Below are 15,826 nucleotides of genomic sequence, written 5' to 3' on the forward strand. Positions count from 1 at the left end.
CTAGAGGAGTCTCGGGGGGCGCGAGGTGGGGGTTGGATGCAGGGGCCACCCATTAGATGCCTTCCCGGGGGGTGTGCAAAAAGCCCAAAGTTTGTGTGCTGGGAAAAGCCAGAGCAGCGCGTCTCCTTTTATTTTCCTGCCCAGGCAAATGCGCCATGGCGAGGTCGCCTTTGCGTCTTGAGAATCCTTTATATATATATGCGTCTTTTTAGAAACGAAGGAGTCGAGGGGTTGTTCTTGTTCCGCAGGTAAGTATGCGTTCCGATTTATTGTCTCTTCGCCTTCCTCCCTCGCCCCTTCAAATACTGTTCTCTGCACTCCGACCTGTTTTTCCATCCCTCATATTCGTCCCGCCACCCGCACCTCCGATTATACACCACCACCAATGTCTTATTATTTAGCAAGCTCTCCTTTGGGTATCGGCCGTGGTGCTAAAACGCCCCGTCTAGCTGCAATTTCACTGTGCACAGACAAACCACGCCGCCTCCCTCACTGACTCGCATCTTTTTTAATTCTATGCTGAGGATTGGTTCCATTCTACAGATGAGCAACTGAGGATGACTGGCTAGCTTTCTGCCAAAGAGGGGGCTTGTGGGCTTGAAGGGAGTTTCCCTAAGATTGCCCCCTCCATTTCCCGTCTGTTCCCCTTTCCCAACATCCCTTACATGGCAATGTTAATAAAAAATGCGCGTTGTATTAGCTTTCGTGGCCCCACGACTGGTTATTATTTCCATTAATTGATGCCACGGCTGGCGCTCTGTAGGTTAACTTGAAGCAAGACCCCGGATCATCTGCCCCGAGGACCTTACAATCTGAACAATCACCATGAAAGACGGGGTGACTTTTTTGGGGGGGGGTCTGCTTTCAGCGCCTTTGCACCTTTTAGCTTGTGGAGGCTACAAGGTGCAAAGAGAAGCTGCTCATTTTTGGGGTGCCGGTTTGGATGTGGGGAGCCAGGCGTTGAACCTCTGCCCGGGCAGCCGCGGCGCGCCCCCCGGGCAAAACTGCGCGCTCTCGCCCCCGCCATTTCTGCTGGTTTAACGGGAAGCTGGAAGAGAAGCGGGCGGGGTAAACGTCGAGCAAAGAGCAGCATTGTTTTCGGGTGGCGAAGCCACGAGGCTTGCTAAGCGCATTGTCGGATGATCGGGTTCCCAAGAGTCCCATTTTTAGCCCGGAATGCGGCATCGTGAGAGCGCAGCATAGCGAGCAGAAGAGGAACCATTTTGAAACCAAAAGTCCCCTTTTCGTTGTTGTTGCTTAGCGTAGATTTTACAGATGGGGGCTTCAAGCGAGGGAGAGGGGAAGCAGGCCGGTTTTCAGTCGCGAAAACAGCCCTTCGGACACCCGGGTCAAAACGCAGGGGTGGGTTCAGACGCGCTTAGAGCAGCGCGCCATGGGAAGCCTCTCCAAATAACCAGCGATTGCAGAGGCTTTCCTGCAACTGTGGCTTTTTAAGTCTGGGTTCACCCCCAACTACTACAGATCTCCATTTTTAGGCTGGTCTCGGAAACGTGCTTAGGGAGGAAGCCCCATGGAAGCCGACGAGATTTACTTTGGCGTAAGCCCGTTTACCCTTGCGCTGCTTTTATTTGGAATGTGTCGCTTTGGCAAGGAAGCGCGCGTGGGAAGCGCTTCAAAATCGAGCTTTTAGAAGTTGTTATTCCCATGCAAAAAGAGGATCTATTTGAGCTTCTGGAAAAGACAGAAAGCGGGTCGTGCGTAACAGTCCCCGCTGCGCATTCTTCCTAAGGTTTCAGCTGTCCCCCGTAGCGCGAAGGGGCTGCGACCGCTGGGTGCGCACTTCTTAAAACCAAATTAATGTCATTAGTTTTCATTCGTGTTCTGCTTCTGTTGCCAAACTAAGCTGGCTTTCAGTACAGAGTGCGCGCACCCCTAAAAAGGACCCTGGGAAGCGCGCCGCGCTACAACTCCCGGCGCACTACAGCTCCCAGGATTTTTCGATGCGGGGGGGGGACGTGCTTTGAGTGTCGGGGTGCAAACAGCTTGAACGGGAGTTCGTAAGTGGGGAGCTGCCAGCCCCACTTTACCCCTCCTGCTCCCACCCCAGCAGCCACCCCAGCAAGGAAGCTGGAGTCGCACCCTGGCCCGTGGGGTGGGGCGTGGCGAGGTTATTTTCCAGCAGCAGAGGCTCGGCCGGGCCGCCTTCTGCAAGGAAACAAAAGAGGCACGTATGGCGTAATGGAAAAATACATTGGGGGGGGGGGAGGGTTGTACCATCGCGGCTCGACGGGAGGGAGGGAAGGGAGAGGCTGGCCGAGCGGCTGCCGTCCAAGTTTCGAGGGGGAGGCCCGGCGAGGCGCGAGGAATGCGCTCCTCTCTTTCCCCTCCTCCCGGAGCTCAGCCCCCTGCAAGCGTTGTACACAGCTGCGCTGGGAGGCGCGTGCACGAATAAATAGGTTCGGGGGCGGAGGTTGCAGCTGCTTGCTGGGAGAGCGTGCGCGCGCGCGTTGGCTTCATGGAGGAATCGAAACGCCGGTTGTGCGGAGGGAAGATGCGCAGAGGGAGACCTGGAGCTAGCAACCCCCACCTTTCTGAGCACTTACAGGGTGGGGGCAGGCAGGCAGGCAAGCACCTCAGAAAGTGGGATCCAGATTTTCAGCCCTGGTGGTTTGGAGTGGCTCTGCTCTCCAATCCTGCCACCTCGGTTGTCCCATCTGTAAAATGGGACCAAAAGAGTAGGCAACTTCACAGAGCTTTGGTGAGAAAGTGGGCATCTTGGGGAAGGGAGGAGCAGGAAGCCTCCCCCCCTTTTTTTAAATGGCCACAGGGTGGTAGATAATATGAATCATTGTGGAGGGGTGTTGTTGAGAGTCTTTCCTTCACCGGTTATTTCTGCACTGTTCAACGCAAGAGGTCCTTCCTGCTGGAGCCTTCTCAAGCTCACAACCCCCCCCCCCCCATGAAAAAGAAAGAACCGCAACTGCCAAGAGATAGTTGGCCAACTGTGAACACAACACACATGGCAGCTCAGTGGAACCTCTTTGTCCAGAGGCAGTCTATGGGCTTCGGCAGGGGGTGGCCGTCCAAATTCCCTGCTAGTACTCTTCCCAGAAGTGGGACGCAGGTGGCGCTGTGGGTTAAAGCCTCAGCGCCTAGGGCTTGCCGATCGAAAGGTCGGCGGTTCGAATCCCTGCGGCGGGGTGCGCTCCCGCTGCTCGGTCCCAGCGCCTGCCAACCTAGCAGTTCGAAAGCACCTCCGGGTGCAAGTAGATAAATAGGGACCGCTTACCAGCGGGAAGGTAAACGGCATTTCCGTGTGCGGCTCTGGCTCTGGCCAGAGCAGCTTCGTCACGCTGGCCACGTGACCCGGAAGTGTCTCCGGACAGCGCTGGCCCCCGGCCTCTTAAGTGAGATGGCCGCACAACCCCAGAGTCTGTCAAGACTGGCCCGTACGGGCAGGGGTACCTTTACCTTTACTTTACTCTTCCCAGAGGTATCCGCCCTCTGTTGCAAACAGGATATGGGACCAGGGGGACCCCTGAGCTAGCCCAGCTGAGCTGTGGGGACGACAGGGAGAGTGCATTAACCCACACGTGACTATAGGCACTTGCAATGCACACAGATGTTGGCAACAAATGAGAGGTGTAGGCGGGAGCACTTTTGGGGAGAGGCGGGGGAGGAAAATTTGGCTGAGACCAGCAGGGATATGGAAATCTGGGAGGGTGACTCACCTGCTCAACCTGGAAAATACTAGAGCAGCAGGAAGGGGGGAGTGGTTCCCATTGGGCTTGGCTGCACTTCAGATTTCCCCTATCTGGAACTCTGCGTTGTGGTATTGTGTGTGTGCATGCATGCTTGTGGGTTTCAGTGCACAAAGCTTTAAAAATAACCACAAGCTCACCAAATCGGGTGGTTTAACTTTGTCATTACCTGCTTAGAAAAGAAACTTTATTATTATTATTATTATTATTATTATTATTATTATTATTATTTGATTGATTAAATTTATATACCACCCTATACTCACAGCTTTCATGTACATACAGAATAAAATCAAAATATAAAACTACAAAATCCATAATCAAAATAAAAACGACAGCAACCCAATAACACCCCAATTTTATTTTACTTTAAGAGCATAGGAGTTAGGGCTAGATGAGTCAGGGCGGTATTTTTGGGGTTGTGTAAGAAGTACAAAAGAGGGACGTGGGTGGCACTGTGGGTTAAACCACAGAGCCTAGGACTTGCCGATCGATCGGAAGGTTGGCGGTTCGAATCCCCGCGACAGGGTGAGCTCCCGTTGCTTGGTCCCTGCTCCTGCCCACCTAGCAGTTTGAAAGCACGTCAAAGTGCAAGTAGGTAAATAGGTACCGCTCTGGCAGGAAGGTAAACGGCGTTTCTATGTGCTGCTCTGGTTTGCCAGAAGCGGCTTAGTCATGCTGGAAGCTGTACGGCGGCTCCCTCGGCCAATAAAGCGAGATGAGAGCCACAACCCCAGAGTCGGCCACGACTGGACCTAATGGTCAGGGGTCCCTTTACCTTTACCTTAAGGAGTACAAAACCAGGAAGGGTGTTTTTTAGTCTCTCTGTCTTTCTCCACCCTCTTTTCAAATAATTTGGGGCAGACAGAGATTGGGAGCAAGGCAAGGGCGGGGAGGGAGCCTGGGCCAAAACCCCCCAGTGGAAACCAGAGGTGTGTGTGGGGGAGAACAGAGGGTGACCCCCTTATTCTTGGGGAACAGCCCTCGCAGCATCCTTCCTGGGCATCTCCAGGTAGGGTTGCAAATCCACCTGTGGAATCTGCCAGTCAGAATAGACAAAACTGGGACCTAGATAGACCTGGGAGTCGATGTTTCTTAGGGGGCAGAGAAAAGAGCCCAGGACAAATCATGGGGTTATGTTGGTGGCATCAGCAGAACAACTTCTCTGCTACCCTTCCCTATCTCGCTTCCTCCTTTCTCTCGCCGGCTTAAATTTAGATTGTAAGCTCCTCCGGGCGGGGACCTTTCTGTTCCCCTTTTGCTCACAACGCTCCGCAAGCGCTGGTGAGATAAGTTTCCCCAAAGCCTGTGAGGCAGGGGGAGGCCTTCCGCTTGTGGGGCTGATACAAATATCCTCTCTGTAAGGCGCTCGGGGTTAAGCGGAGACAGAAGGAGCTGGCGCCACAAAATGCCAAGAAAGCATGCGCTTGTGCACTGACGGTGCAAAACGGCCGGGGAAGTCGCATTGGGGTTGGAGGTTCTGCCCCCTACTGAAGCCTTGCAGGGACTTCTCCACCCCTCTCCTCTTGACAGCTGGAGCCGTGGGGAAAGGTCAGTTTCCCTGACCTCCAGGCCGCGAGCCGATCTTGCAGCAACCCCACTGACCGGACAAAATCGGCCACAAGGGACGCTCTGTGACCTGTGGCGTCCAATGCCTGTGGGAAGGAAGCAGTTTTGTGTGGACATAAATGGGCTGCTAAATCAAATTCCTGCTGCCTGCCCACCTCTGCTACGGGCAGACTACGTATCCCAGCATGCTGCGCTTTGCTGTGAGTCATATGGCAGACCATTTTGAGATGGCCCAGCCCCTGGGTGTCCATTTCATGCGCTCTGACCACAGCAATTGCCTGTGACAGAAGGCCGGCATGTTTTTTGTCCTTTTGAGTTGAATCCCATCCCTGCATGGCTACTTTCCTTTTGAGATCCTGATCCCTTGGATAGGGAAGCTTTTGAACGTTTAATGTTTGTTTGTTTTTGTTTTAATTTATTATTATCATTATTCATTTTCGTTCATTACATACATCTCAAATTCTTAACATTTACTATATATTCCTCCCTCCCTCCCTCCCTCCCTTCCAAGGCTTCCCCCAACTTGCGTTTCCGGTTTGTTTTATATTTTCACCCGCTTTGCTATCTCTCAACAGAAAAAGATACTAATAACATCAAACCTTAAAAACATACAAATAAAATTAAATACATCATTGTATTTCACTATCTTCTAAGCATTTTCTAATGCTGATAATGTGGATGTTTATTTAAATCCTGCCATCAAGTCTATTGCCTTTCTTCATTTCTGCAAATATAATATGAATGGTTCCCAATCTTTTTCAAAGTCTCTGTTGTCTTTTTCTCTTAGCCTTTCTGTCATTTTTGCCAGTTCTGCATAGTTCATCAACTTCCCTTGCCGTTGTTATTTAGTTGGTATTTCTCCAGTCTTCCAATTTTGTGCAATCAACGTTCTTGCTGCTGTAGTGGCATACATAAATAAAGTCCTCATTTCTTTTGGTATGTCTTGACCTAAAATACCTAATGAAAAGGCTTCTGTTTTTTTTTTTGCAAAAGTTATTTTTAACATTTTCTTCAATTCAATTTAATGTTTAATGTTTTATTATGTTTTATATACAGTATATATTTTTATATGTTGGAAGCTGCCCAGAATGGCTGGGGCAACCCAGTCAGGTGGACAAGGTGCAAATAAATTATTATTATTATTATTATTATTATTATTATTATTATACAGCTGACACGGTTATCACTGCGGCTTCTTGAATTCCTTGGTTGCAGATCTTCATGGCAAACAGGCTGCAGTCTGTGTTTGCTGTCTCCCTCTTTTTTTAATCTCAGCTTCCTCCCCTTTTAAAATATAATAATTTCCCCCTCTTAAAATATACCCAAGGTTTGGCAGAATTTGGAGTTTACTGGCTTGCCGGCAAAAGGCAGCTGACCCGATTGCCCTTCCTGCTGGACCAAAGATGCAATCTGAGCTTTTCGCAGAACGTTCTGCCCCTCTTGGAAAACTTGCCCTCTCCTGCCTCAGCCCCCCCCCCCATCCTGTCCAGCAAATGCTGTCGTTTGACCTACTTTGTGTTTCCCTTCTCATGGTTCCCTGCTTGACGTGAAACAGGCAGCGTGACCCATTAGAGGAGGGCTGCCCCCCGCCCAGCTTGCTTGCGGGGGAATGTGGCCTTAGAACTTATTTGTGGCTTTCAAGAATTGTTCTCCATCTTGGATCCCAAGTCGATGAGCAGCGGCTTTGGAAATATCCGACACACAAACGCAAAACTTGTGTTGGTTTTACCCTACGTTGACTCACCGTTGGTTTACTTATGGGCTCTTTGGTTTGGAGAAGGGGCTGAGAAGCCCCCCCTCCCAAAACTACAAGCCCCAGGATTCCTGGGGAGACGGGAGGTGGGTCTACCCCCTCACAGTGCAGTAACAGAATCACAGAACTGTAGGGTTGGAAGGGACCCTGGGGGTCATCCATTCCAACCCTCTTCAAGGCAGTCCTAAACATCTGCTCCAGTGGCAGTGGCGTAGCGTGGGGGGTGCAGGGGGGCCGGCGGCACCGGGCGCAACATCTGGGGGGGGCGCACTCGCACTTGAGTGCTAAAATCCATGGGTTAGGGGGCGCAAATTACTTGCCTTGCCCGGGTGCTGACAACCCACGCTACGCCACTGTCCAGTGGTACCACTTCTTGGGGGGGGGGTTACTTGGGGGGCTCTTAAGAAGCAAGAGGGCAGCAGGGGGGCAATAGGTGCAAATGACTCCAGACTTTGAAAAATGGGTAGAAATGGATCATGTTAATCAGGTGCACTGAATTGATTGAATTAAATTGTTTTAGTTGGGTTTCGAATAAGGAAGAACTTTCTGAACCAAGAGTTGTTTGTCAGTGGACTCCTTCAGAAGATGCTGGACTCTCCTTCCTTGGAGGTTTCTAATACAAAGGTTGGAGGGCCCTCTGCCATAAAATCATAAGAGTTGTAGGGGACCCCAAAGGCCATCTAGTCCAATCCGCTGCAGTGCAGGAATCTCAGCTGAAGCATCCATGACAGATGGCCAGCAAAACTCTGCTTAAAAACCTCCAAGGAAGGAGTGTCCACCACCGTCCGAGGGAGACCATTCCACTTCCAAACAGCTCTTCCTTTTACAAAAAGTCCTTCCTGATGTTGAGTTGGAATCTCCTTTCTTGTGACTTGAAGCCATGGGTTCGAGTCCTACCCTCCAGAGCAGGAAGACAAGCTTGTTCCCATGGGGCAGCCGACTTCAGATATTTGAAGGTGGCTATCCTATCATAAAGGGACAAGGGTGGCGCTGTGGTCTAAACCACAGAGCCTAGGGCTTGCCGATCAGAAGGTTGGCGGTTCGAATCCCCGAAACGGGGTGATCTCCCATTGTTCAGTCCCTGCTCCTGCCAACCTAGCAGTTTGAAAGCACATCAAAGTGCAAGTAGATAAATAGGTACCACTCCGGCAGGAAGGTAAATGGCATTTCCGTGCGCTGCTCTGGTTCGCCAGAAGCGGCTTAGTCAGAAGCGGCCAATAAAACGAGATGAGCACCGCAACCCCAGAGTCGTCCACGACTGGACCTAATGATCAGGGGACCCTTTACCTATCCTATCATATCTGCCAGGGATTCCTTAGCTGTGATTGCTGCGTTTCTGGGGGTTGGACTAGATGGCCCCTGGCGGTCCCAACCCTGGAATCCTAGATGCTGAAGTATAGAAGCCCTTGGCTGGACCCAGCTTCTTGCGTCAAGAGCTGCTCTGGTGACAGCTGTGCCCAGGCGCTTGAAGACCTCGGGTGTGTGGCATCTGGACAGTTCTTTGGGCGGGGGCCTTTGGCAAAGCGCAGCCTCCGTAATACACCGAGGCATAAGCTTGCGTCTATTTATACACTGCAAAGTAATTGCTGGTGCTTTCCAGTCCTTAATCCGCCTTGTGCAAATGGCTCCTTCCCCGCCGAGAGAGAGAGAGCGGCTGCGTGTTCCCCGTCACACGCTTTTGTCCTGCGTGTGCAGCTGACGGGGCTTGAGACACGTCGTCCCGGGAGAGATCTCTAGAACCGTCCCATTTATGGCGTGGCTTTGGAGTTAAACCCGGAGCAAGACACGCCCTGATTGGAAATCCAGGGATTCCCCAGAAAGGAGCAGGCCGTTCCTCATTCCTTAAAAGTGGGTCGCTCTGTTCTGCAGGAGTTTCCCTCGGATGTCCCTAAACTATCAGAAACTCTGTCTGCGGGAACTCAGAGCTGCCGCAGTTTTGCAGAATGGCATCCCTGAAAAGACCTCTTTGTCCCAAAAAGCTTTCCCACTGCCTTGGGTGTTTTATTCTGTTTTAAGCCCACCGTTCCTGGTTTTTGGTGCTATTTGTAGTCATTTTTATACACATCGTCTTGATACATACGCCTGCGGAAGGCAGTGAATAAAACTAAATGAATAAGCAAGGGGTGTCCAACATATTAGCTACATATGAACGACTTGCACGTCAACGCAAATTAACAATGGATAAATATGAAGAAATCTGGAATGAATATTTAAGTCATAAGGCGGATAGTGGGGGGAAGTGGGTGGAGGAGAGAGAGGTGGGGAAATATTGTTAAAAAGCTGCATTCATAGGTATATCAGTGCATTTAAATCTGAATTGTCAAATTGTTGTTGTTATTATGGTTTTTGTTGTAGTGTCTTTTGCGGTGGTTGTTTTGTATCGAAAAAAATGATTAAATAAATTTTAAAATGCAAGGGGAGTCCAAGATTGATTCATTCCAAATCCTAAAAATTGGAGAGTTGGAACCCCCCCCCCCAAGCTCATCTACTCCAGCCCCACTGCAAGGCAGGGGTCGGACACCTCTGACGGTCTGTTGACCTCAGCTGTCATGCTGCTTACCAGAGCTGGGCAGAGAGGGAGGGGGGTTGTGTGTATAGAGACGCAGGTTTAACACAACACAAGGGTCAAGCTTTCAATTTATGTGTCACACTAAGTGCTCTGATTTGCCTCCCAGCCGCTATAGGGAAGAACCTGAGAACATAAGAGAGGCGGCTGGATCCGGCCAATGGCCCCATCTCCTGGTCCCGCAATGGCCAACGAGGTGCCCATGTAATAAATGGAAATCTGCCCTTATTCCCTTATGGGGGTCACAAGAGCCCTTGTAGAGTCCTTTGCAGGTTCTCCATCGGTCAGAGAAAAATAACAGAGGCCAACCAGAGAATATTGAGAAGCAAAGCAGCTAGTAAGCCTGATAATAATTGATCTGTTGCAACAGGGTGCTCCCCTCACACGCGCAGGAAAAGAGGAGGACCCAGAACAAAGGTGTGCCTGCCCTTATATAGACATTTTAAATTCACTGCCCTGGAGCTTGAGACCACCCCTCCATACATCATACATACATCACAGAAGGGGTGTAACCCAAGACCACCTCCCAGATACATCATACCTACATCACAGAAAAGGCGGTCTACAGCAGAAATCTGAGTGCGTTGTTTATCTCCTGTCTGGCAGGTGACCTGGTAATGCTCACTTGATTGGATACCCTGGGGAGCCTGGCCAGTCTTTTGTAATGATAAATACTTAGTTCTTGAGCTACGTCACAGGCTCACCCTGTTCAAACACAGACATACCCTTAAGACAGGATTTGTGAAGGAAAAGACAATGGGGAGGCTTTTCCATTTTCCTTTGACCTTGCAGAGAAAACATTTGGTCAGTTTGTGAGTCAAAAATGGTTTCAGGTTGGTCTTCCTGTGCTGATCTATGTACGTGCTTGGTTGGTACATTTATGAACATTCATTATATATCTAGGACTTTAAAATAAACTACCTTAGGCAAAGATGCGTGCTGAATCAGCCTTATTGGGGGCGCAGGGGGTGTCTCTGCAATGGCGTTTCTGGAGGCTCCTGGCATCTGCTTCAGGGAACCCAGCAACCTTTGAATCGGTGAAGGGGCAACATTGATGCAGCGCCCCGGCCGGGAAGCTTGGAGATTCTGAAGGCAGTGCGAGAGTGAGCCAGCTAGAACTGCAACAGAGAATTGCAGCACGGAACCAGACATCTTTCTGTAGGCTCTGTTCCATTTCCCCGCCCCTCTCTCCGCCCCTGCGAGGGTCAGGCGGCATCCTGGGGCCACGGGGCATGCTTTCTTTTGCACTTCTGCAAACCTCTGGGTTTTGGGGTTGGGCTAGATGACCCTTGGTGTCCCTTCCAACGCTACAATTCTGTGGTTCTATGATTGCCCTCTGGGTAGTGAGTGCTGCCATTTTGTGCCCAAAAGCAGCATGTGGGAGAAGACAAGTTTGAGCCTCAGCCTTTCCAGGTGAGGCTGAAATCCAGCCTGAAACCCCAGAGATAACTTGAGCTAATTGCAGCAACGACCTGACCCCGGATAAGGCAGCGTTGGGGAAATATTGGGGTCATAGCTGTCAACTGTCCCTTATTTGGCGGGAAAGTCCCTTATCCCAGCGCCTTTTACCGCTGCTGTCCCTTATTGATGATGTCCCTTAAATTTCCCGGGTTTCATGCTCGCCCGGCTCGGGAGGGAAGCAGCGGCTCGGGGTCCTCTGATGCGAGAGAGCATGCACACAAGCTGCCGCCTCTCCGCCTCTCCCCTTCCCCGCTCAGGGGCGCATCGTGAGGAGACGGGTGGGCGGGCAGGCAGCCCCTCTCTTGCGAGACTTCTGCCGTGCTGCCAGGGGAAGCCGGAGGCGGCGGCGGAGGCGGCCTGAGAGAGAAGGAAGAGGAGGGGATGGGGAAGGACGCAGAAGGGCGGCGCTTCAGTGGCCGCGGCAGCGCCGCAACCATCTCATGCCGGGCTCGCAGGCGGTGTGGGCGAGAGTCTCCCTCCCTCCCTCTCTCTCGGGCGGGGAAGTGCCGATGGAACTCCTTGCGACCAGGACGACGGCAGCCCCGGCGTGCTGCTTAGCATCCCCTCCAACCAGTGCAGCATCTTAATGTAGTGATTTCCCCCTCTGCATCCCTTTCATAACTCTATTTTTATAAATCATTTGTCCATCCATAGTTCAAATTTTTACTACAAGGTTTTCCGTCAATCCTACCAATGTACGTAACTCTTTCCAATAGCTTTTCAACTAAATTATAAACTTTCCCCATTCTTTATTAAAGAGGTCCCCTTCCTGGTTTCTAATTCTGCCGGTAAGCTTTGCCATCTCGACGTTGTTCATCAGTTTTGTCTGCCACTCTTCTTTGGTGGGAGTTGTAGGCCCTTAGGATCATCTAGTCCAACCCCTTGCAAAACACAGTCAGTGGCAGCCGAAGCAGCCTGGCTCCATCAGTGCCGGATTTCTGTATAAGCTAAGCCAAAATCCCTTATTTTGGCTGCTGATTCCTTATTTTCGAGGCTGCTGGTCCCTTATTTTCAAATCTGTAAGTTGACAGCTATGATTGGGGTGCAATGCCCAAAAACCCTGTGCATTCATTCTGGACAGCCAATGAAACCCAGACGCCATTTATTTGTCAAACAGGATGTTCATTTAGCATTGCAATCATACTGCAATTTGCTGCAGAAGCTTTCAGGTTCAATCCCCAGCCTTCCCGCCCTAGAACGCTGCTGCCAGCCAGTGTAGGCTCTATGGGCCAGTGGGTATTCCCACCCATATTCCCCTCCCCACCTGCATGGCATTGCACCCTGCAGGCCTGATCTTTGGGTGCTCTCTCCAAGCAAGAGGGGCAGGGAAGGGGTTTTCCCAAGCGGGAACCGGCCAAGGATTGCCATAAAAGGTCCTGGTAGAGGAGAAGGGGCGGAGACAAGGACGGCAGTGGGCGGGGCCTGGAGGGGAGTCCCTAAAACGTGCAGGCCTTCGAAGGAGCAAAGGGGGAGAGGCCTCTTGTCTGCAGGGATGGAAGAGAGGGGCAGAGAGGGAGAGACCGCCTTCCAGGACCACCGAAGCAGCATTCCCCAACCCGGCGCCCCCGAATGTTTTGCACTATGGTTTCTATTTACAACTTTTATGTGTTTTGCAAACCTCCACTGACTCAACGTGCGATTCTCCTTCTGCCTAATCCTGACATGTTTCCTTTTCCAAAACCGATTATTTGTGTTGTCGATACCGACGGCTTTTGATCTGATGTAAACCCCAACCCAGGGCTCCCTATTTATTTCCTAACACCGAGGGTCAAGAAGATGATGTAAACAACCTCTGAACACTGCTGTGTTTACAGTTATGGTTTTATATTTTCCTTGGCTTGGCTGTCTTATTGGCTTCCCACTCTGGGATTCTTAAAAAGTAATAAACATGCATATGTTAAAATGCATTGCGTTGTTGTTGTTTTTTAAACAAACCTCCTTTTGCATAAATTCCAAACTCTGTGTGGGAACAGGCTACATGCACTCCTTGGAGGGAGGGTTAGAGGGGAGAGCACTCTGCATATGCTCAGAGGCACTGTTAAATGCCTTGCTCCGTTGCAGTGTTCAAACCTTGAAGCAAAGAGTCTTTGCAGCAGCTCCCCCCTCCCACTCCACTCCTCCTCCCGTGGAGAGCAGGCCCCCTTGGGGGGAAGGGGGGAGGATCAGTGCTGGGGGGCTGCCCCCTCGCTCCTTTGTGCCGCCCCCAGAGAGCTCCGGCTGGAAAACAAAAGTTGCTTTTGTGGGGCGTTTTACGGCCCAGCTGGTGACTTTTTACCACCTCGGCTTTCACCCCAGATTCAAAGGACACAGATGCACTTTAAATCTGGAGGAGGGATGGGGGGGCAAAGCCATTTAGCAGGAAGGCCCAGGGGGCTTTGTTGGCTGCCATAAATCTAGCCCCTTTGCCCTGGTCCCCTTCATTCTGCACCTCTGGGGTATCTTGCGGCCTTCCCCCCTAATCCATATCCAACCCCCCCAAATGCCTCTTTCCAGATTATTGGTTTCTTCAGCTGCCAACCAGATGCCACAACAAAGCCGCTTCTCTTATTTATGTTTCTCCAAGGAGCTGGTCGTCTTTCGCATTCAGAACCATGTCCAGATTTTTGGGGTGTCCTGGTTTTTTTTACTTTTTGAAATATGGCAACCCTAGGTTCGGGTAATAAAGGGTGCCTTTGCCCAAGGTCACCCAGTGGGCATCATTCCTCCCCCACATTGGGCATCTGAAAGACGCCTCTCCAGTACAAATCCAACACATGTGTCCATGTTCAAAGTTTAGTCATGCATCCTTTATAAGACCACCTCCGGCCAGAGAGGATTCCCACTTTGCACAGGCTCAGATCATTATTTCTTGGCCCCTGTCTAAACGGCACTTTCCTTCTGAAAAGGAAAACACCTTGGGACGGGCGCCCTCTGCATATGCTCAGAAGCACCAGTGTCAAATGTGTTTTGTCAAACGAAAAGCTGGCAGCTCTGCAGGGTTCTTCCTGCGCATAAAGAAACATGTAGCATTTACTCATGCGTTGTGGGAGGTCCGAACGTCATTCCCCAAAGAACCACATCTATTGTGTCTCTGTGTTCCATCGCTGGGAAAATGTGTCTCTGCACCCCATAAACTCCCAGACATAGGCCATGAGATTGAGCAACCTATTGGTTAGCGCTTGTGACGTCCTTCGAGATAAACCAACCCCCCAATGCCTGTTGTTGTTTTTTAATATACTTTTTTAAAAAAAGTTTATAAATATATTTTTAAAAATATCATTTACCACTCCAGCACAGATGCTGGCTAGAATATTACTCACTTTAAAGAAGACTTGGAAGCTGACATCTGTCTGTAAACACACATTGGTCCCCAAGCCAAACCATGACTCACGGGCAGAGGCGACATTCGAACCCAGCTCTCCCGGATGGATCAAAGCCTATCCTTTTATCCAGTAGATCAAAAGCTGGTCATATCCCATCTACGAAGGCAGCGAGCGGGTGCAAATGATTCATCTCTCTTCCCCTGGAGACCTGGGCATGATGGCACTGGGCGCCCCCTGGTGGCCGTGGGTGGTGGCGCCCTCTGCTGAAGCATCCTGCTCCAACCGAAGGCTTGCGCCGTTGGCTTGCGATGAATGGAGCGGGAGCGCCATCTGCTGGTCAATGTGGAAATCACACGGGCTGCGTTTCCCAACTCTCGCGCAACCAGTGGGGTTTGGTGTTTTATTTTTTGGCAAGGAGAAATGAGCTTTTCGTGTCGTTTTGGTGCCTCTGAATGGGGAGAGAGAGGGATTGCCAATCCCCACTCTGGGAACTGTTGCTCTGTGAGGGGAATAGGGGGTGTCTGAACTCTCAGCATCCTTAGCAAACTAGAGTTCCCCGGGGTGGTAGGGGGAAGCTGTGACTATTCAAAGGAGCCCAATGCCCTGCTTGAAATGTATAGTGCACCCCTGTCTGGCTACGATCCTAAGCGCACTTCCTCGAGAGGCAGTGTGGCGCAGTGGTTAGAGTGTCGGACTAGGACCTGGGTTCAAATCCCCACTCAGCCCCCTGAAACTCACAGGGTGACCTTGGGCGGAGAATCAGGTAAGTCGACTCAAGCTCCTTGGAGAAAGAGGTGGAATATAAATGAACCCCCAGAATTGGAATCCCCTCCAGACAGATGCTAATGTGTTGCACTTGTTTTGTACCCACCCCCCAGCTGAGTAACTGATATACCATGTAATTGATATACCATGAATAACCATAGTTTAGAGGTCCTGGGCCCTAAGGAGGTCAGATTATCCTCCATCAGGGCCAGGGCCTTCTCAGTGATGGCTCCAACTGGTGGAATGCTCTGTCCCAGGAGACCAGGGCCCTGCAGGATTTAACCTCCTTCCGCAGGGCCTGTAAGACAGAGCTATTCCGCCTGGCCTTTAATTTGAATTCAGCCTGATCTTTTATTTCCCTTCCTTCCCTCCCCGTTCCCTTTTATGAAGATTACCCGCTCTGAGACCCCACAGCTAATTCTCCCCTGGTCTCCTCACTGGCCCAAGTAGGACCAGTTCAGCCAGCTAGCCCTGGGGATTATCTCATGCTCATTTCCCCTAAATGGATTTTTGATTTTTATTGTTATTCATGTTTTTATACTGTATTTTACGCTGCTTTTACAATTAAGTGTTTTAAATTTGTTGTTAGCCGCCCTGAGCCCGGTTTTTGAACTGGGAAGGGCGGAGTATAAATAAAAATTTATTATTATTATTATTATTATTATTAAACCAGGGGGCCCAGGTATCC

General features: G+C 50.7%; 2 long non-coding RNA genes across 2 annotated transcripts; one reads left to right on the forward strand and one right to left on the reverse strand.

The window, feature by feature from the left end:
* The first annotated feature begins 2,601 nt into the window (after positions 1 to 2,601).
* On the forward strand, positions 2,602 to 6,043 carry LOC307217207. The gene is made up of 2 exons (XR_013839431.1): positions 2,602 to 3,074; positions 3,455 to 6,043. It is a non-coding gene; the product is annotated as an uncharacterized lncRNA (long non-coding RNA).
* Positions 6,044 to 13,608: 7,565 nt separating this feature from the next.
* LOC307216791 lies at positions 13,609 to 15,162 on the reverse strand. Its single transcript, XR_013839318.1, has 2 exons — positions 14,371 to 15,162; positions 13,609 to 14,055 (listed from the first exon to the last, which is right to left on the reverse strand). It is a non-coding gene; the product is annotated as an uncharacterized lncRNA (long non-coding RNA).
* Between the last annotated feature and the right edge of the window lie 664 nt (positions 15,163 to 15,826).

This window comes from Podarcis cretensis, assembly GCF_951804945.1.
Source record: "Podarcis cretensis genome assembly, chromosome: 5".
NCBI classification, from domain to species: domain Eukaryota; kingdom Metazoa; phylum Chordata; class Lepidosauria; order Squamata; family Lacertidae; genus Podarcis; species Podarcis cretensis.